The sequence below is a fragment of the Camelus dromedarius genome, chromosome 11 (genome assembly GCF_036321535.1).
Source record: "Camelus dromedarius isolate mCamDro1 chromosome 11, mCamDro1.pat, whole genome shotgun sequence".
Taxonomy (NCBI): domain Eukaryota; kingdom Metazoa; phylum Chordata; class Mammalia; order Artiodactyla; family Camelidae; genus Camelus; species Camelus dromedarius.
The window spans coordinates 13,842,809-13,863,974 of NC_087446.1; the positions used below are offsets into that span (position 1 = coordinate 13,842,809).

The following is a 21,166-nucleotide window of genomic DNA, read 5'->3' on the forward strand; positions in this document are numbered from 1 at the left end:
AAACGGCATCATTTCAACTTCTGATAAATGCTACCAAGAAAATAAAATACTATATTTCACCAAATTTTAAAATACGTTTTTCCCATTTCAACATTTCTGAGATCTGGAAGCATCTTGCAACCTGAAAGTATGTCTGAGTTTAATAGGCAGCATTTTTTTCTTTCTTTGTGGTAGGTAAATGCATCACATTTTACAACTGATGAGAACTTAGACTCAGTGAAAATGTTACAAAATGTGGGAGACACAAGCACCTTTGCGGAACCAATTTAGACATCCATGATCACATGACAAATGAATACTTTGAATATTTCCAACACTAAACAGCTAAGGTGTGTCAAATAACCTTGACAATGAAAATGCATATCATGGGTAGGATGAAAGGGGAATGTTTCAAATTTTTATAAATTTTTTTACTTCCTTTAACCTAGCCTCTTCTCGTTTTTGACGTACTTCTTTCTAGCTTGTGCTAGATTTCCCTCAATTTAACTATTTAACTTTTCCTTGAAATGCCTACATTATCGCATCTACATATATAAACAGCTGCTCTAGTCAGAAGATTGTCTTTCCTTACATTTTTGTGTTTTATCTTTAAAAATTTCCCTTTCATCTTATAGTTTACCTTAAAAAAAATTCTCCAACCCCACTTTTTTTCTCTTCCCTCCATCACTTCTGTTAAGTGTTGGTAACTTCTTCTAGACTTCCCTGAGTACACATCTCCCCTCCTCATAGCTTTGAATACAAATCTTACCTGTCTGTCCTCTTGTTCTGCTTTTAATTCATCCCTGCTCTGCACTTTCCCTCCCAGCTACCTGTGTTTACTGAGGTCCGACAACAGGTGCCGATACTGATACAGATACACATGGCGGGAGGACCTCTGTGTGCTCCCGTACAGTTTCAGATTTCCCTTCAGGACTTACACTAAGACATGTCAGCACCTGCTGGGCCTCAGCTTCTTCTTCAACATTTAAGTCACATTTTATTTTTGGAAACTGAAGTTATGGTTAGGGAAATCCTTTTTCCCCTCTCCTAATGCTTCCACATGGGAACCTCTACTCCCAAGTGTGAATGATATTGAAGTAACATATCTACCCTCCCTCCCTCCTCACCGAGGAGAAGCAATGATTTATCCGACTAGCAAATCTGGGAGAGAGAACTGAGCATGCTCAGCCCTGCCTTTCTGTCCTTCTTCTGGATTTCCTTGCAGGGGGGTTCCTTGGGTCTGCTCCTGGGGCAGCCTCTGCCCTCTGTGTGGGGAGAGGGTTCCTACTGCACATGTGACCTAGAGCTTAGTAGGTCCAACTGAGCATTGGAAATCCACATAGGTGTGATCTCAAGCTGCTTTTGCCAATCCAGGTATATCAATGTGGCTGATGTTTTGATGCTGTCTGACACCTGTGCTTTATTTTTCAGTTGGTTCAAAAATATGGCAGATCAGAGAGGGTTTGGTTTTTGGCCCCCAAACCCTCCCTCCCATAGCACCAATAGATAGAAGAACACAAATTACATAATCAAAAGGAGGGATTTTTAAAAATCAGAGATGTTCAAAACTGAAATTAGCTGCCTGAGAGTGTAGTACGCCTTATTTCTGAAGATGTCCAACCATAGAGAAGGGAAGGGTAAGGTAAAATGTATTATGTCTGTTATATACAAGCAGCTTTTACATGCATTTTTCACATTTAATCCTTACACTGCCCTTGGAGTTGGATGTCATTAGACTGTTTCACAGTTGATAAAACTGTGGCTCAGGGAGTTTGAGTCTTTAGATCCCACAGATGATAAGAGAAACAAGATTGTATCAGTCAGCTCTGGCTGCCTAACAAAAATACCAGGCTGAGTGGTTTAAATAACAGAAATTAATTTTCTCACAGTTTGGAGGCTTGAAGTCCAAGGTTAAGGTTCCAGCTGATTTGGTTTCTGGTGAAAGCTTTCTTCCTAGCTTGCAGATGCCTTTTCATTATATCCTCACATGGTATTTCCTCAGTGTGTACACATAGTAGACGGAACTAGGGGGTGGAGAGAGACAGAGAGAGAAATGGAGAGAGAGCACTAGATCTCCAGTGTCTCCTCTTAAGGACACAAATCTTATTGGATCAGGGCCCACCCTCATGACCTCAGTTAACTTTAATTACTTCCTTGGAAGTCCCATTTCTAAATACATCTACAGTGCGGTTAGCACTTTAACATATGAATTTGGGGGGATAAAAGCATTCAACTCATAACAAAGATTAAACCCAAATCTATCAGATTCCAAAACTGAAGGAGAGGAGATGAACTGAAAAAACAACTAAGTAGAAATTCTTGAAATTAAAAAATACAACACACTAGATGAGAGATTTTAAGATGGAAAAGGAGGGAGAGGTGGAATGATTCAGAAAAGCTTGAAGGCTCTTCCAAATCTGAGTGTCCCTCTCTATTTTATAACAGTGAAATCCAAGGTCCAGACAAACCTGTATCTCTTATTTAATTCAGTCTTGGCTCATTCCCTTGGCTACCCCTTCTCTTCTTGGGAAAATCCTTTGAAAACTGGTAATGCCTCTAAGTGTGCAGTGGTTGAGTCCTTTGACCATTTGTCAGGAAAGCTCTGTTCTCCTTGAAAGAGTGAGTGTAACGTTTTCCCTGGCAAGACTATTATTTCCCAACATTCACTTACCTTCTAGGGTCCCCTCAGACTCTAGCAGGTTGATCTCAGGTGCTTTCTCTGCAATGACTACTTTAAAAAGCCTTTTCCCACATTTTAAACTGAATTCGCAAGCCAGGAAATACCTCTCTCTGTCTATTGACAGTTTCACTCTAATACTTTTCTTGTAAATTTCCTCATCCAAAGGGTTTTATTTCGTATTTACATTTTCAAATTAAAGGGACAGAGAAGTGAGGCTATTAAGGAAGCACACTGAAAGAAACCCGTTGAAGGAAACGCGAAAGCTCTTCAGAAATGTCTCTTTGTCTGAAAAGGGGGGGGAGCTAAGAGATGATGCAGAGATAACAGTGCAGAACTAAACATCTATTAGCAAAAAGCTATTGTGGGAGTATATAAAATGGTTTAGAAACTTGGGATTAGGGAGTCTCCCAGCCTAAACAAGCCCACTGCCAGCTAAGTGTCGTCAGTCCGTCTTGAACAGACACAAGCATGCTTGTTAGTTCTTGTTAGTTGCTTTCTGGTAACGAACCTTGATTTATTATTGACACCCTCTAGAGCAAGTTTTATTTCAAATCTTTTCTCCTACTTCCTTCTGCTTATGGTGGTCTAGTCAGATCCAGAAACATTTGAGGAGAGTCTGAATTCCACCTGTCCCTCCCTCCCCTGGACCAGATGCTGATCCAGGTTTACATGACTCTAGGATCTACATAAACTCACCAAGATCCCAGCATACTCAGGGGTCCAGAGTTTTCCTAGAATTATCTTGTAGTAATCGATGGTGAAAAGAATATGAAAATGAATATACATATGTTCATGTAGGACTGAAGTATTATGCTGTACACCAGAAATGGACACAGCATTGTAAACTGGCTATACTTCAATAAAGATTTATATACACAAAAATGGAAAAAAAAATGCAATTAAATGGGCGTACCCCTGAAAATTCTGAAAGACCAATATTTTCTGCTGTGTTTTTTAATTGACTGACCTTCTGGGAAAATTTTATTTAAAACTCCCAGTTTGGTTCCTATCTTGCAAAATGAGTTCACCGATTGTCTTCAAGTCCAAATGTTTGTAGCTGCTCTAACTGAGTAAAATGGATGGAAAGGGCACCATTAACCAACTCAGCCGTTCAACATGCTTACGTTGCCAGGGGCAACAGTGAGCAAGAGCATGAATTTCCTTGAAATTACTCAAACCTGAATCCTAATCCTACATCACACTGGTAGAACCATCTCTGAGCTCTGGGACTCAAGTTTTAGTTGTAGCAATAGTATTATCTCACAATAATCCTTTTATTTTTAGTTCATTATTTTACCCTTTCACAGATGGAAAAAAAAAAAAATAAAGCTCAGAAGAAACCACCCCAAAATGGTTTCATGAAGGAGGCTTGAACTGAGTTGAGTTTTGACTGATGAATGAGATAGAAAGAAAAGACTTGCCTAGAGTGTTATGAACCAGAGCCCAAAGATAAAACCCTAGGAAGCCCGTTGGGGACATCAGGTCGCACTTGTTGGTGCTGAGGGCTCATGTAGGTAGGGGATCTCAGCAAATAATATGCATAAGAATTATCTGAAGAGCTTGAGTTTCAACTTTAATAAGCATTCGGTTTTATTTTGGTACACAAAATACAAAGACCATACTTTAAGAACGAGTAATAATAATAGGCAGTAAGAATGGAAATCTAGATCACAGACTCCTGAATGTCAGATTAAGGAGTCTGAGCTTAATCCAGAAGATAAAGAGAAATCAACTAAACATTTTTGAGCAGGAAAATGACATTCATTTTTACACAAGGTAATTCTGGTACCTCTGTGCTTCAGAGACAATATTGTCTGAAACTTTCTCAGCACAAAGAGAAAATCTAAAGTTAGTATCTTCTCAGATTTATGATCAGATCTAGCTTCTCTGACTCAGTGGTTGCCTTAAAGCTGACCTTTATAAAGTGCCTAAAACCTAACTTTAAAATTGTCTGACTAGATCTCCATGCTGTGAATCCTGTAGGCAGAAGACATGATTAAAATGGTAAGTTTCAAGTAAACCATCCTATCATAATTTTGTATTTCTTCTTTTTACCTTTTTTTCTAATTTGGAGAGTTCTTTTTCAAGTATAGTCCGTCATGATCTTTTTTGATCCATCTTGTTCACACAGCTTTTGTGTGTGAGGATAGAAATCCATACCCTAGAAAGACATGAGGCATGATTAGAAGTCATGATACTGTTTCCACAAGCCACTCAAGAATCTCATGCCTTAAGGTATTCTCTTATAAGATGCTATGAAAAAATATATCTGGAAAATATTTATGTTCATTTAGCAAAGAAAAGTCATATATAATACTATAATATTTGGCCTCTTTGTTCAAAAAACTTAAAAGAGATGATACTTCAATTCCAACGCGAGAGCCTAAAATACTTGATTTACTCGTATCATGCAGAAGTCATTTTAGCCCTAGTTAAATCAAAAAAAGGAGTCCCCACTGACCTCTTCTGTATGATGCTCTTTGTTAATTTGGAACTTGCTCCTTTTTTCTTGATTTATTTTCTTTCTATAATAAGTCCCAGAACAATAATGCTGGGTCATGTTCCTTGATCTTAAATTGATGATCATCGTGGGTCAAAAGTCCAGAGAAGAAAGAAAGGCAACATTTGCTGATGAAATCACATGAGTTGATGAAATCCATGAAGAGCAGCTGTTCTTCTAGTCAAGTCAACCAAAATTTCCCTAAGAGTTACCCTCGATTTTTTATCTTGTGGGGTTGATGGTGACCCACGTTTTGTGTATTTGGAAAGTTTCCTATGTGAACTTAGGAACGATTTCAGAGAAATGAACTTAGTTAGATGATGATTACCTGGGTGAAATCTGTGATTTCTTTAGGAAATTCTTGATGGACTGGAAAAAAACAACAACAAAAAAACCTTTGTTCCTTCATTACTTGTTTATATATTCTCTTATTTGCCTTTTATTATCAAGTTAAAATATCTTTTTTTTGACCTTTCCACAAACCAGTAAAAACCACTCTGCTCCACAAGAAAGAAAAAGAGATCGAGAGTAAAGCCAGATGCAAAAGACTGAGCACACACTCCTGAAGCTATCTTTGGTCTTTTTTCTACAGAATACCGTTTTCCTAATATTTCAAAGACCGCATCGTACAAGCTCTCACATACGTTATGTTCAATATTTGATGAGGATGATCCTTTCACAGCTAAGAAAGTAACACAGAGTCTTCCACCTGTAGCTTGTCCAGTTCAAAATTGATGAAACTGGTCCAATTTGTTAAGATTTCTTTGGAAGACTGCCCAACGGACTAGTGAGACTTCACTCGACTTAATTCTTAACTTCAACCTTTTTTACCCACATAATTTATGCAGTAAATGTTAAAAATCATACAGAATTATTATTTTCCTTGAAGGAGGAATAGTATGGCCCTTAATTCCACCTAATTTTAGACATTCAAAATCATACATCCTACAGTGCCTAGAAGAGCCCAGGGATGGATCGAATGATGTTTCCTGCCCTTTTTTCCTTAAAAATTATTTAAACTTGTGGATATTTGCAGCTGGGAGTGCTTTTCCCACTAATCAGCCCGAAAAGACTATGTAGTGGGTACTACCAATTTACTGGAAGACTCTGAACTGAAGTGGCATTTCACACATAATGTAACAGTCTTCCTTGATTCGAAACCTCTAAGCAGGGCTTGGAAACAGGCCAGCACATCTGCTACATGTCCCTGGATATATCAACACCATCTAAATAGAGATACATTTTGAAACTTGAACATTTTTAGAATAGTTCTTTTCTTCGTTTCTTCTTTAGAAAATTTAAAATTGTTTCCTTATCATTTTACTTTCAGATCGCCAGACTGGAACATTCACACAATTCGATTTTTTTTCAATAGTTCTAAATTAAATGTCAGGATAAACACCTATATTTTTGCACTTTGTTTCATGCACTGTGAGACATCAGGGATTTTATGGAAAGCACTATTTTAAAAATTCCATATTAGAATTAAAATATGCTTGAAGATCTAAAGTAAATCCCTTTGCTTCTCTTCACACAACAGATTTTCCTTTGGCTCGTGTGAATTCCAAGGATTATCTCTTCTCCCTAGTGCACGATAAATTAAATATTTGTGCATGCCACTTAAGTTTTGAAGAGGATCTTTAAACAAAATGTGTAGGTCCCTCCTATAACCTGTAGGGGAAAAAAAACTCATTAGAACAATGGGCAAAAGACTTGAACAGATGTATTACAAAAGAGGATTTCCAAATGGCCAATAACTGTGAGCATATGAGAAAGTGCTTACATTAGCCATCAGAAAAAAAAAATGTGAATTATACCTACAATGAAATACCAGTGTGCACTCACCAGTATAGCTAAGACAGACAACACAGGCAATGATGTGGAGGAGCCAGAACTCTGACATTGCTGGTGGGAAGATAAGCACAGTCTGGCAGTTTCCTAAAGCTGAATATATATGCATCTCCCACAACTTCCTAACTAGGCATATGCCTGATGGAAACTCCTACATATGTTCACCAAAAGACAGGTACTGAGGGGTTCTTAGCAGCACCGTGTGCAGCAGTCCAAAATTGCAAGCTAGCTAAATGGTTCGTTTTCTTTTTTTTTTTTTTTTTTCACTTAGGCAGCAACAGTTATTCTGATCATTTTTTAAAAAATGTTTTTTAATTGAAGTACAGTCAGTTACAATGTGTCAATTTCTGGTGTACAGCACAATGTCCCAGTCATGCATATATATGTGTGTTTGTGTGTGTGTGTATACATATATATCTGTTTTCATATTCTTTTTCATTAAAGGTTATTACAAGATATTGAATATAGTTCCCTGTGCTATACAGAAGAAACTTTTTAAAATCTATTTTTATATATAGTGGCTAACATTTACAAATCTCAAACTCCCCAATTTATCCTTACCCCAGTAACTATAAGATTGTTTACTATATCTGCGAGTCTGTTTCTGTTTTGTAGATGAGTTCATAGTGTCCGTTTTTTTTTTAATTTTAGATTCCACAATTGAGTGATATCATGGTATTTTTCTTTCTGTTTCTGGCTTACTTCACTTAGAATGACCATCTTAGGTCCATCCATGTTGCTGCAGATGGCATTATTTTATTCTTTTTTTATGGTTGAGTAGTATTTCGTTGTATAAATATACCACAACTACTTTATCCAGTCATCTGTCGATGGACACTTAGGTTGCTTCCATGTCTTGGCTATGGTAAATAGTGCTGCTGTGAACACTGGGGTGCATGTATTTCCAAATGTTTTTCAATAGTAGAATGGATCAATCAATTGTGGTGTCATCCTACAATGGAATTCTAGCAGTACTGGAACAAACAGTCCTCAACTATATGCCATGATGTGGATGAACCTCACAAACAATGAACACTATGTGATTTCATTTGCATAAAGTACAAATGTTGGCAAAATAGTCTACGGTACCAGAAGTCAGCACAGTGATTACCCTTGGAGGATCATGCAGAGGAACACAAGGAGGGCTTGTGGGATTCCAGTAATATACTGTTTCTTGTTCTAGGTGCTACTTTAATAAGCTGTGCAGTTTATGATTTGTGCACGTCCTCTGAATATCTTCTACTCCAATAAAAATTTTGTTTAAGTGCTCTGTTTTTTCTACCAAGTCTCACTCTAGAAATTTAACCTGCAGGAAAAAAAAATTACAGTAAAGTTCAAATGCATATCCTTCTATCCTATGTGGATGTTCATTATAACATTAATTTAAATTGAAAAGTTGAAAAAAATTCCAAGTGTCAAATAGTAGGAAATGTGTTTCAAATTGTGATACATTAAAAAATCAAATAGTTAGCTATTTCCAAGTATATTTCAGATAAATATTACACATAAAAATATTTAAAAATATTAATAAATGAAAAGAAATTATATTAGGAGGATATGTCCCAAGTATGAGTGTCAGGGCCACTGCTTTCCGTGCTCCAGGGGTACTATTGACAACTGTATTCCATGTGAAAGGCAATCCCTGAAGCTATGAAGTACACAACCAGCTTAACTGTGTATGACCATCCTTCCAGGCATCTACCAAAACATTTTATTGAAAAACAGAAACAGACTCACACTTGTAGAGAACAAACTAGTGGAGACCAGTTGGGAAAGGGGTGGGGGAGGGGCATGATAGGAAAAGGAGATTAAGACGTGCAAACAACTACGTATAAAATAAATAAACTACAAGGATAGATGGTACAGTGCGGGGACTGTAGCCAATATTTTATAACTTTAGATGGAGTGCAATGTATAAAAATGAATCACTATGTTGTACATCTGAAACTAATATAATATTGTAAATCAACTATATACTTCAATAAAATTTTTTTACATCTCTCTGGAGAGATTATAGGCATTTTTGTCTTCTCCTCTGTAAATTTTCTGTACTTTCCAAAAGTCTATTTACATTGCTTCTTTTTTTAAAAAGAAGTAGCGAGGGCGGGAGGGGCCACATGGGGGAGGAAGAGTGGGAGGTACGAACTATTGGGTGTAACGTGGGCTCAAGGATGCGTTGTACAACACAGGAAATAGAGCCAATATTTTGTAATAACTGCAAATGGAAAGTAACCTGTAAAAACTGTATAATTTTTGTAAAACTTTAAAGTTAAAACAGTACAAATCCCAGAACACTTACTTCAGTTTCTGTACAAGACAGCTAGAAACTACAATCTATTATGTATGATTTTCACCAACTGTACTCATTGCTGCTTATCAAAAAGAGTGAAAGAAAATTCGTATTTTGCCGCTTGGAACCTATGATCAAACTCAACCTACAATAAGGCAATGGATATATGGATATAAAGTAGAAACATAGAGGAAAATGGACAATGGATGTAATAACCATGCCTAAAAATACAATTTTACAAAACTCTCCCCTGTTGCTGGAGTTCTCCAAATTCTTCAATGGCCAGTTTAAGCTCCAAATTCCTTCATGAAGACCTTCTGGACCATGCCAAACCAAATGATCTGCTCTCCCTTCTCCAAACTCCAGTTCCATTTTTTAATCACTACAAGTTGTTCAGTTCTTAGCAAATTCCACCCAAGCTGTCTTCCCAATTGGATGTTAAGCTTTCTGAGAGCAAGGAGGGCCAAGGGACATTTCGACTTCTGAATAACTTCTTCCCTCCCCCACTGCACCTGCCATAACGCTTTGCATTACAAACAAAATATTTGTTAGTGCTCAGTGTGTAGTTGATTGGTGAATCTTAGTGAAGGCTTCCATTAGCACCACATTGTTAAGGAGGGGAGCTGTAAACTCAGTAGGAAGGAAAGGATGCAAGAAGATGATCAGGATCAGTTCTCAACACTGTTAAAAAAGTGACTATTTAAACATAGCAGGACCAAGAGCAGAGGTCATCCATTAAATTAAATCATTTCAAAGAGAGTCCAGTCCTTCCCCGTGGGCAAGAAGGGCCAAATACTGTGGCAGGGTCTTGCGAGGCTTCTGGGACTGTCCAGGCAGCCCATGCAGCCGCAAGTGCCACCACTCAGCCTGCAGGTGGCAGAGGTGAAGAGAGTGACTTCAGATGGAGAGCGTCACCCATAGCAACTGGATGGCAGCTCTTCTTTCTGAGCCACTCCAACCAGATTGTCATGGAGGGTTAGTCCTAAAGAAGACCAAAGCTAAACTATTAAGCAGAACACGTATTGAGGAATTGAAGTCTCAGTGAAGTTAGTTCTATTAAAACCTCTGGACATTATGGTTAGCAGAGGCAGGAAACAAGATCAGAACCATGAGGAGAGTTCCCTTGGGAAAGTGAATTTCAGGGGAGGCATTTCAGGAAAACAAACAAAGTCAGGTGTGCACTAGTCAAAACAATCGCATACACAGTGGAAGCAACACTTCAAGTTTCAAGGCTGAAATTGGGCTCTAGGGGAAGAGAGGATGGGACAGAGGTAAGAAAGGTGTGGGGAGATTGTAAAGGGGACCAACATGAGTCTGGACCACCAGATCAGAGAGTCCCTGTGTTATCGAGTCCAAACTCATTCTGCTCGCCCCATGATAGGCCAATAAATCAGGAGATGAGGTGTTGGGGCAAGGAATAACGACTTTATCAGAAAGCCAGCAGACTAAGAAGATGGCAGACTAATGTCCTGGAGAGCCATCTTCCCCAAGTCAGAATTCAGGCTCCTGTTATACTAGAAAGGGGAAGGGGTGTGGTTGGTCATCTCAAACTCATTGGTACCTGAATCCTTTGTTCTTGCCCACACAGGTCAGGCCCTGGTGTCCCTGTAAACCTCCAGCAAGACAAATGTTATTCTCTGTTCTGTTTTAGCTCTACATGAATGGAAAAACATTATACCCATAAAGGTCAGAGCCTTGAAAATGGGCTGTCCTGTATGTTTCAGGCTGTAGGCAGCATTTTTTTTACAAAAGGTGCAGAACCAGCAGGACTAAGCCCCGGAAACAGAGCACAGGGTTAGAGCCAAAGGAACAGATCTAATATGGAGTCAGGTCTGTTCTTCCCTATTACATCTGGGCCTTAAATGCAACCACCTTCCAGTATCTTTCCTACCTTTTCTGCTTCTTTTAAGTTTCCTACATTTCTTTACCACCAAGAGCTATCAATTTGCTCGTGTCATATGAACCTGACCGCTGGTGGAAATCTAAAAGAGAGAGAAAGCTTTTCTGATTTCCACGGCTCAAGGTCACAATCCTTGCACTCTCGTACGTTAAAAAAAATGGGGAGGAGAATTTCAACATGATTTTGCTTGTATTTCCTCACTGAAAAAGCTGAGAAACGAAAGAATCTTATGTGGCTTTTCTTCTTTCATGGTTGTTTTATTGATCAAAGTTTAGCTCCTATTCCACTAAAAATAAAGTCAACTGTCCCAAAATCTTTATCACTCGCAGGTTCTGCAAGTGACCCACAGTGAACTAGTTAGTAAGTACAGATGGGAACTGGAAGAGGAGGAGTGTGGGTTTATAAGAGTGTCTCTTGGACTTTAATAGCCTCAGGCTGCAATAAAATGTTAATGGAAATGCATTAGAAGAAACAGGACAATAATAACTAACCACATGAAGCAAGACTGAATTATTTAAAACCATGCCCACCCTTCCTCCATCATTACACCTGCACAGGGAGAAGAAGTCAGATGGAAAAAAGATCTCAAAGCATCACCTGAAGGTCAAGGTCCTAGGTCAAACCACAGAGGGCAGAGAATTCCTGAGGACAGGATGGAACATCTGCCTGAGGTCAGATTTGGGGAGGTTACAGGAACATATCCCACTGGTTCCTGCCTTCAAATCCATGTTCAGATCCCTCCCGAACAAGAAATGTTTTGAGGATGGCTGGAGCAATGCAGCTTCTGCTGAAGATGTAGAGGATCTACTTGTTAGTAAACTTCACCAAAATAATAGGAGTCAGGGGACAATTCTTCTTTTCCCTGTAAACACGCATTTCTGTGTTTATTCTCTACCCACCACCATACTGAACACAATATGAATTTGTCATATGTTGAGAAATGGATTTTTGAAATAGTCTCCTTTGAAATGAAGGAATGAAATGAAGTGAAATGTGTCTGTAGTGCAGAGGAGAAGAGTCAGAAGCTCTTTCGAAGGCACTCACGCCCTGGCCTGTCACTTTCACGGGCTTTCAACCCCACAGAACTCTTCCCACAACAGCGGAACTTGTTTTCCTAAAGATGAGAAATGGTCCCCAAGGACGCAATGTACCGGTAAAACAACATGGCTACGTGCATCATGCAAAAAAACAAAACAAAACAAAAACAGGTTAAATTTAATGATGGATGAACATCAAACGATTTCTAGCTCTATTTCAATTTAGATACTCAAAGCATGTCGAAATGATATAAACGTCGTGAGCCTACATAATTGAGCTAAAATTTTTTTTTCCTTGAGCAGTGTTTCCTCACAGCGTTCTCTCTCTGCCTCTCTCTCTCCTTCTCCTTTTCTTGTCTTTCTTTGCTTCTCTGTACATAATCTGGAATGCAAACCTCAAGGACTACACAAATATGAAAACAAACATTACAAAGTTTACAAATAAGGTTCTGTTTGTTAGGCTAAAGTGGGATTCAGTTTTCATTCAGCCACTTTTTCCTCATATTAAACCCGTCTCTCCTCATGCCATACGATGGGGAACCAACATGCCGGAAAAGCCCCGATTGTCTGCCAAGGATATTTAGTAGATGTTGAGGATACATGTCACCATCTCTGACTTAATACCTTTCTTTCAAATTTTGCAAATTCTGATTTGTTTATTTTTTTCTGATTCTACAATAACATATGTAAAAATACATATTTGTGTTCCCCGCTAAGAGTAACGCAAAGGACAGAAGGTGTGGAATCAGTAGGTCTCCCTGAATCCCAGATTCCCACTTCATCTCTTTAGAGCAGAGTGTTCCCTTCAGGAGCTTTGGAAGAATATTAACCATCTGATGCCCTTGAAGATAAGGAAGTAGAAATAGTCACACCTGAAAGTTCTAAAGAACGCTGTCATGCCAACTTCAAATGTGACGAGAAGGAAGAGCAGGTCTCAAGGATTTGCTCTAGAATAACAGTCCCTGGAAGCCCTGGACAAAAGCCTCCAAACTTTTGAAGTTCTGATTCTGTGCTTTCACTCGATGCCTGCTGCCGATATTCTGAAATGGGTTGCATGAAAAAGTTACTCCATATACTTCACTTACCAGAAAATCTGCCTCTCAAGAACAGAATCAGAACCAGAAGGAAGGCAAGGAAAGGAAAACCAAAACCCAAGTTTCTAAACAATTTGAAACCACGAATCTAATCTCATGCTCATTTCTTAAAAGAGAACCCCTTACGATTTCTTTAAGACTATTTACTCTTACTTTACTCAGAAGTCTAACAATATTAATAATACGGAATAAACTAGAAAAGAAAAAGGGAACTGCTAGACACAAGACGTTCACTGTTGGATGCATGTTATTGACGGCTGGGGCAAAACCGAGGCTCAGGTATGCCTCATATGAATTTAGGTGATGTCATCACTGGTATCCAACAGAATTCCAAGATTTTAATTGTGCAAAAATATTTCACGGAGAACAGGGCTCTGTACATAATCTCCAATTATGTACAGCCACATGAGACAGAACGAGAGGGATGGCCACAGGATTCAAGTTGCTTGGGACCCTGGCATGATAAAAATCACCATTATTTTAAAAGGAGGTTTAGAAACAGGACACAATGTGTCGATAAGAAGCAGTTGTTCTGGGGTGGAGCACGGGGGCTGCACCTAACTCCTCCCACTCCGTTCCTGAAAGGTTATACGTTCAGGAGACCTAACAGCTCTGCTATAGGAACACCAAGGCAGATGCTAGTCAAAGAAAGTTAAGAGCCTGGAGATGCAGAGGTCCACGGACCTGCAAGGTGCTTATAGCAGTAGCAGCAGAGAGAGCACCCCAAGGAGATTTATATTGCTTATTGTCTGTCTCCCCTGACTTGAATACTCCGGGAGAGCAGGGATTTTTTTTCTGTTTTATTTACTGATCAAGCCCGCGTCTATAGAAGAGTACCTGGCAAATAGTAGGTGTTTAATAAATGAATGAATCGATCAACAGACCTATGGAGAAAGCACTGGCAATGAGTAGATCCACAGCAGACAGTCACTGGAAGAGACAGTGAGCAGCTTGTGCAGAGGGATGAGAAGCTGGGAGGGGTGTGAATGATGTGTAAGGCAACCCCCCCACCCCTTGAGGGAAAGAGCTGACATCCTGTCACTTGACAAGTGGGGGCTATGGCTTCAGCAGACTTGGCATATATGGTTAAGATGATCTTATTTAAGATTCACTAACTTGTGGGACCTGGGGTGCTTTCTGGTTATGAGTGTAAACAGCCTATGCATATAAAAAGTTCTTGAGGCCATTACTTCATAAAAATGGAATTAAAAAAAAAGTTCTTGATACTACCTTGAGGTATATAAAAAAATGTATTGTGTTCATTTTGCTTTGGAAAATCCATGATCAGTTTTGGAACAATTTTCATCAAAAGTATCTAAAATGTAAAGATAATGAGGCTAGGTGTCTGTTATCTGGGAAACTATCTTCTGTAATTATCTCAACTGTGGACAATGGAGCAACTACAGAATCAGTTTTCTGCCTCATTCACGTTGGGGATGGTGCCTCTTGATTCAGGATGAACAGGGGTCCAGCACCAGACCTGAGCATCAGACCACAATTAAGCATATTCAGGCCAGAGAGACCTAGAATGAAGTTCCCAGGGGTAAAAAAAAAAAAGAAAAAACATGCTTAACAATCAGAATCAGTGGATCCAGGAATGATGAGAGGAAGAGAAAAGAACAGTCAACTTAAAATATTGTCAGGAAACTCTGATAGTAAAGACAAAAAGAAACTGTATATAAAAAAAATTGTATTCTAGGAGCTCCCCGTGGCCAAAGCTAGAACAATCTGAGCAACAGATGGTATTGGTTAATAAGCCAGATACCCATTAAGCCCATACTGATATAAATGAGGGAGTGTTTCGATAAATAAAAGGAGACAAATATTTGTTAAAGAAGAATTCAAAATAATAGTGTAAAAGGAATGAGAGAAAGAGAAAACCACCATTAGAACACCACCGTGTGCTGCAGGCAAGATCCAAGGATGAATGCTAAAATTAGTGGGTGAAACTTTTAGGAAAAACAGGATGCTTGAATCGCCTCAATGTCACTCCCCCAAACTATGTATTAATTACTGTGGTGGTTTTAACATATGTCCACAAATTCTTTGATACTCCTCTCTCCAGATGTGAAGCTTAATTTCTCTCCCCTTGAGTGTGGGCTGAACTTAGCGACTTGTTTCCAAAGAATACAGTATGGAAAGGGGAGAGGGGGGAATAGAAACTTCACAGTGGAGAAAATTGGCAGATGTAATTTTCCCGATGCGTAGACGAGGTGAACTTCCCCGGTGACGCGCCACGTTGTTCTCATGCACCCCCTGCTGTGGGAAGGGCGCTTCATCCCTGGTATTCTTCCCCAAAATGCATTACCCAGTCTGATCATGAGAAAACATCGGTCAGATCCAAACTGACGGATTTTTTAAAATTTACAGAATATTTATTTATAGAATATTCTTCAAAAGTGTCAAAGTCATAAAAAGCAAGCAAAGACTGAGCAATTGACACAGATTAGAAGAGATAAGGGAGGCATGAATAGTAAGGGCGATGTGATATCCTGGTTGGATCCCAGAACAGAAAGAGGACATTAGTGGAAAAACTGGTGAAATCCCAATAAAGTCGAAGGTTTAGTGAATAGTTTAATACCAATGTTAGTTTTTCAGTTTTGATACGTGGATCATGGTTACATAAGATGTTGACTTTAGAGGAAGCCAGGTAGAGGATATATAAGAACTCTTTCTACTATTTACACCTTTCCTTAAACCTAAAAGTATTCCAAAATTAAATGTGTGTATGCATAATACCAAAAAAGAATAAGAATAAATGCCATGAGCCAGGATAAAAAATAAAAATCATTCACTTAGAAAAAAGTAAGTTAAACAGACTCAACTCTAACATTGGAGAACTGAGGTTGAGAAAGCAAGATGGATTCAAGGCTTCTTGCTGCCAAATAGTTGATCACCGCTTTGCACAAAGGCTAGGACAGGTTAGGGAGTGCGTCATGAGCCTACTAAATCCTTATTATATGCGAAATCAACCTCTAGTTGATCTAAAACTAGAATATTCTCTTACTTAGCTCATTTGTCATTCAAAAGAACGGCAAAGTGAAAAAATCACATGATTTAGAAATAGAAAAATTGGGCTCAGATCCTAACTCTCAGCAAACTAGTTAGTTAAGTCAGTAGCCTCACGGAAGTGTAGTTTCTTCATCTGCAAAACGTAGATAACAGTAATATCCAACTTATCCACTTCTCAAGGTTTGGGGAGACTTAAAAGAGATCAGGTGAGTCAAAGGACTTGGCAAAATACACCAAATGTGGTCCTACAGGGCTTTCTGCATTCTCTAAAAAAGATGAAATTATAAGCTGCATACTTTTAATATTTAACATATTCCAATGACTGGCATACTATGGGATATGGGAAACTTTCTCGTAATAAAGGTATTTAATTAACTACAAAGTCTTCCTCCTCCATGACGCCTGAAAACAGAGCTTTCTACAGTGGATTTTAAGTAGACTAGAAGAACACACAGTTACAAGTAAATTCACTTTCTTTCCTGGGACTTCATTATTTCAAGATGTAACAGGCAAAATGGTGAACACTCTTCGCTTCCTTGCCTGTAAAATGTAGAGACTGGGAGGTGATCGCCAAAAATCTTTCCAGTTCTAAAGTTTTTAGGATGCCTATATTCTTCCAAAGCAGCGATAATTCAAGGCAACGCTTTCCAGGATGGCCGCTGAGAGAGAGGAAAAGAAATCTATACCATCTGTAAGCTTACTGTAGTTTTCAACACGTTACATGAAAAAAAAAAGTCTTTGTAGTGGACATCCTAACAATGAACACACCCTGAGGAGACCCTGAGCCCAACAATCTTCTCATAAATTGCAGTTTCCTGCTCAGATTCTTTGGGATCTATCGTCCACAACGGTCAAACACCAACTGTCAATCATCTAACCAACCAATGAGCCATCGTAAAAAAAATGTCACTGCGTTTGTTCCTGTCTCAGATAATTGTAACTGAACTCAGAAAGTTCAAAATTTCCGTTCATGTAATTGAGTGGGTGGGGGTGTTTTCTTCATATTGTGGCCTCTGAATTAAGGTGAAAATAAAACTCATTAATTGTTTTCAGGCATATAAAATTGCCTAACTTACTCCAAATAGGCAAAATCAAAGCAATCAACTCGTTTTTTTCCCCCAACTTTGATCACTTCATAGGAAAGGAACTTATAAATCTAGTCCAAACAAATCTGTTACACATCAGTCCAGAATAATTACCCAAGCCCAGCTCAAACCCAGTTCAACTGACTAATTCTTTTATCTCTGTGATGTTTACATAAATCTTATCACAATCATCACTTGGGGTTTGGCTTGAAGGCTGCCAAAGGGGTAATTTTATTTCTAAAGGTAAAAACTTCATGTTAGACGCCACCTTCACCAGCCCTCGAGTGCTAAAAAGAACCTTCAGGTTACATTACTAGATGTTGCCTCCTACGTTGTGAATTAAGAACCATTTAACACGTGAGTCTTCCTATTCTCTGCTCAGACCGCTTCAGAGGTGTGTTTCCCTGGAAATAGCCATAGCTACTGCCTTATTTTGACATGATAAAAATAAAAGCACCTGGTGTGGCATCGCTGATTCACCAACCCTTATGAGCATTATTTTTCTTTCTCTGTCTTTTTTTTAACTGAAGTATAGTCAATCTACAATGTTGTGCTAGTTTCTGCTGTACAGCATAGTGATTCAGTTATATATGTGTATATACATATATATATATGTATACATACACTCTTTTTCATATCATTTTGCATTATAGGCTATTACAAGATATTGAATATAGTTCCCTGTGCTATACAGTAGGATCTTGTTGTCTATTTTATACATAGTAGTTAGTATCTGCAAATCCGAAACTTCCCATTTACCCCTCCCCACCCTCCTCTTCCCCCTGGTAACCATAAGTTTGTTTCTAATGAGCCTTTTAATTCACACAAATTCACAAGTTTGGGCATATTCCTAATGTAAGCCAGATCTACTTTGGGATTCGTAATTTCCAGATTCTGGGAAGGTAATAAGGCTCATAGACTGCATACAGGGAAGCATCCCCAGGGAAGTCTGAGGAAAGAGCCAATTAGTCATATGATTACGACTTCAGGGAAGCATGAATACTCACACTCAGTAGAATACATAAAGATTATTAATAACTTCACATCAATTCAGGACAAGTTTTGTCCTCAAATGAATTATAAAAACAAAAACTCACTTTCAAGAACATTTTGGATTTGGAAACTGAGGCTAATGAACTGTGGACCTATGGTGGAACTGGTATTTGAGTGTGAGAAGGGAACAGGGAAAGAAAATTCATGTCATTTGAATGCCTTCCTGTCTCGAAAAGAGATGGTTTCTCCATTTTCAATAGTTAAAAGATGCTTCTGAGGGCTGATCCTCCCTAATTGAGACCTCAGCGTCCCACCTTCAAAAGCGTCCTTGCAAGCAGATAGTACGTGTATGTGCTTCCAATAGACTCTACCGCCATTTACTGCTCCCACACTCCATCCGGCTTCCTTGGTGATGTTCACACAAGCCTGAAGGAGCACCCACCTGGCTCCATTTATCCCCCTTTCATGTTAAGGACAACGTAACCCAAAACCTTTATCTTCAATCTTTACAGATTTCACACAGGCCATTTGGGAAATTTATTGTCATCTTAAAGAGACTTGTCTTTTTCATTCAGCGTACCCCACTACAAAAACCAGCTCCGTACCTGTCGGCCATCTGGTCTCCGTGCATACACCAGGCCAAAAGTTCCAGATTTCCTCCTTTGAGTTTGCTCTGTAGAAGACAAATCCGATTAGGTGAAAAATAATGCTGGAAGAGTTACAAGCCATTATTCTGAGCACAAATGACACTTTCTTTAATAAGTGTTCCCAGTCTAAAGAAGCTTTGAACTTCAGCTCTGCCTGGGTGCTGGGGTTTGCTTGCAACAGTCATGTAGCCAACATGACGACACCTTTGGCTGAGACCCAGATATTTTTAATCAGCAAAACTGTAGTGTATGAAACAGATTCAAATGGCCCTTCCTTTCCCATGTCAGAAATTTCCGGGAAACTAACCTAGTGATTCTAGCACAAACAAAATTAAACCAAGCTTTATTGTGGCTTAACAGCCAGTGTCTACTAGTAATTTGAAATCTAACAGGATCTCGTAACAATAAATAGAGAAACATTTATTTTTTGAGACTATATAGGATTGGATGACAGTGACAGGATACGATGGTGATAGTTCAGGGTTCTGAGCAAGCCACGTTAGTATTTTACTAACGATTAGCCTTTCCTCCAGCTCTGTTTCTCAACCCTCTCAGCACATTAGAATCATCCAAGAAGCTCTTTAAAACTACCAATGTCCACCCCACCATAGCAGGAATTAAAGCAGAAATTCTAGGTGTCAGTTTCAGATGTTTTATGTTTCAAAGTTTTCTAGGAGATTCAAACATACAGCCAGGTTTGATAAGAGCTTCTCTGAGCCATGCATGCTTTCAGTTATTCAAGGAGCATACACTGAGTACCAGCTGTGTTCTGGGACTATGTTAGGCAGTGGGGATTCAGAGAAAAATTGTCCAGAGTGGCTGGAGAGGTGACAGTCAGCAGAGGTCACAGCTGATGTTGGACAGAGTGCAATAGTCTGGCCACATAGAACCTTGAAGGACTTCGGATTTTATTTCAGGAGCAATGGAAAGCCAATGGGTGGGAGGGGAGGGGGTTAAACAGAGGAGTGACATGATCTGATTTCTATTTTTAAAAGAACATTTTGGCTGCCCTTTGGAGAATATCATTAAAATGAAATCAAGTTCAAGGACAGAGCAAACCACAAGATTTGGGGATCAAGACAATGGAAACTACTGGACACTTGCTTTTATTATTGCCTTTGTCTCAGACCAACAGAGTGGTACACCTGCTGTTTCAGAGTCATCATTCCTCCGGGCGATGCTTGGATGAATTACTACGGCACCAGCCTACTTAGTGAGCTTCCAGTGTTCAGGGGAGACGGCGTGTGACTTCCTCAGCTACCAGACAGGACTCACTTTCAGGGCCCAGGGCTTATTTCTCAGCTAGATGGTGCATGGATTACTGCTTCCCAGCCTAGGCAGTCACTTAGTAATCAGAGGATTAAAAAAAAAATCTAAGCGAGGACTCTTCCCAGCTGAGACACGCATGCACCTTGTGTAAATCCTAACTCCGCTATTGGCTGTCAAAACAGCGCTGGTATTCACAACCAGCCATGGTCTCTAACTAAGGTCCTATTTGGGTGCTATGTCTTTCTCCCTGAAGTGTGGGTTCATGAGTGAGTCATAACACAGTAGGATAAGCCACGACTGATGAATGAAGGCACTCAGTTTGTGTTGTGTTTGTAAGCAGATCACAACAGAGTCAGGAGCATCACCTAGGGAAAAATCAGAGACAATAAAATCTAAGAAACACGGCCTGCACCCTTAACATCTTTTACGTACCACTGCACTACTGTTCCTTTAGTTGAGACTGTTCTGAAGTGGGCTGCGAGCTAAATTGCGAAATCGAGGCCAAGAGTGATGATAGACTCCACGAGGCTCCTGCACTTATGGGCAGAGAGACAAGTCATACAGCGGTTAGGTTTGGTTTTTGCTATTTCAATCCACCAATACATACATTTTAGCCAGTAGCTATAAAACAGGCAAAGAGATTTTTGTCAGCTGATGTCACTGGGATACATGCACAGAAATAATTTATTTTATTAGAATTAGAAACACACTAACTGCCAAGCCCCCTTTTCCATTGTAATCACTGTTTTGTTTTGTTTTCGAAATCATTGTTTTTCTAAAGCACTGTTTGGTGACAAATTTTCTTGGGAAGGCAATTAATTTTCTCTTA

At 39.2% G+C, this 21,166-nt stretch overlaps 1 long non-coding RNA gene across 1 annotated transcript; it reads right to left on the reverse strand.

Moving 5' to 3' along the window:
- Window positions 1–8,246: 8,246 nt before the first annotated feature.
- On the reverse strand, window positions 8,247–20,873 carry LOC135322467 (uncharacterized). Its single transcript, XR_010383037.1, has 3 exons — window positions 20,770–20,873; window positions 19,027–19,094; window positions 8,247–8,316 (listed from the first exon to the last, which is right to left on the reverse strand). It is a non-coding gene; the product is annotated as an uncharacterized LOC135322467 (long non-coding RNA).
- Window positions 20,874–21,166: the final 293 nt, after the last annotated feature.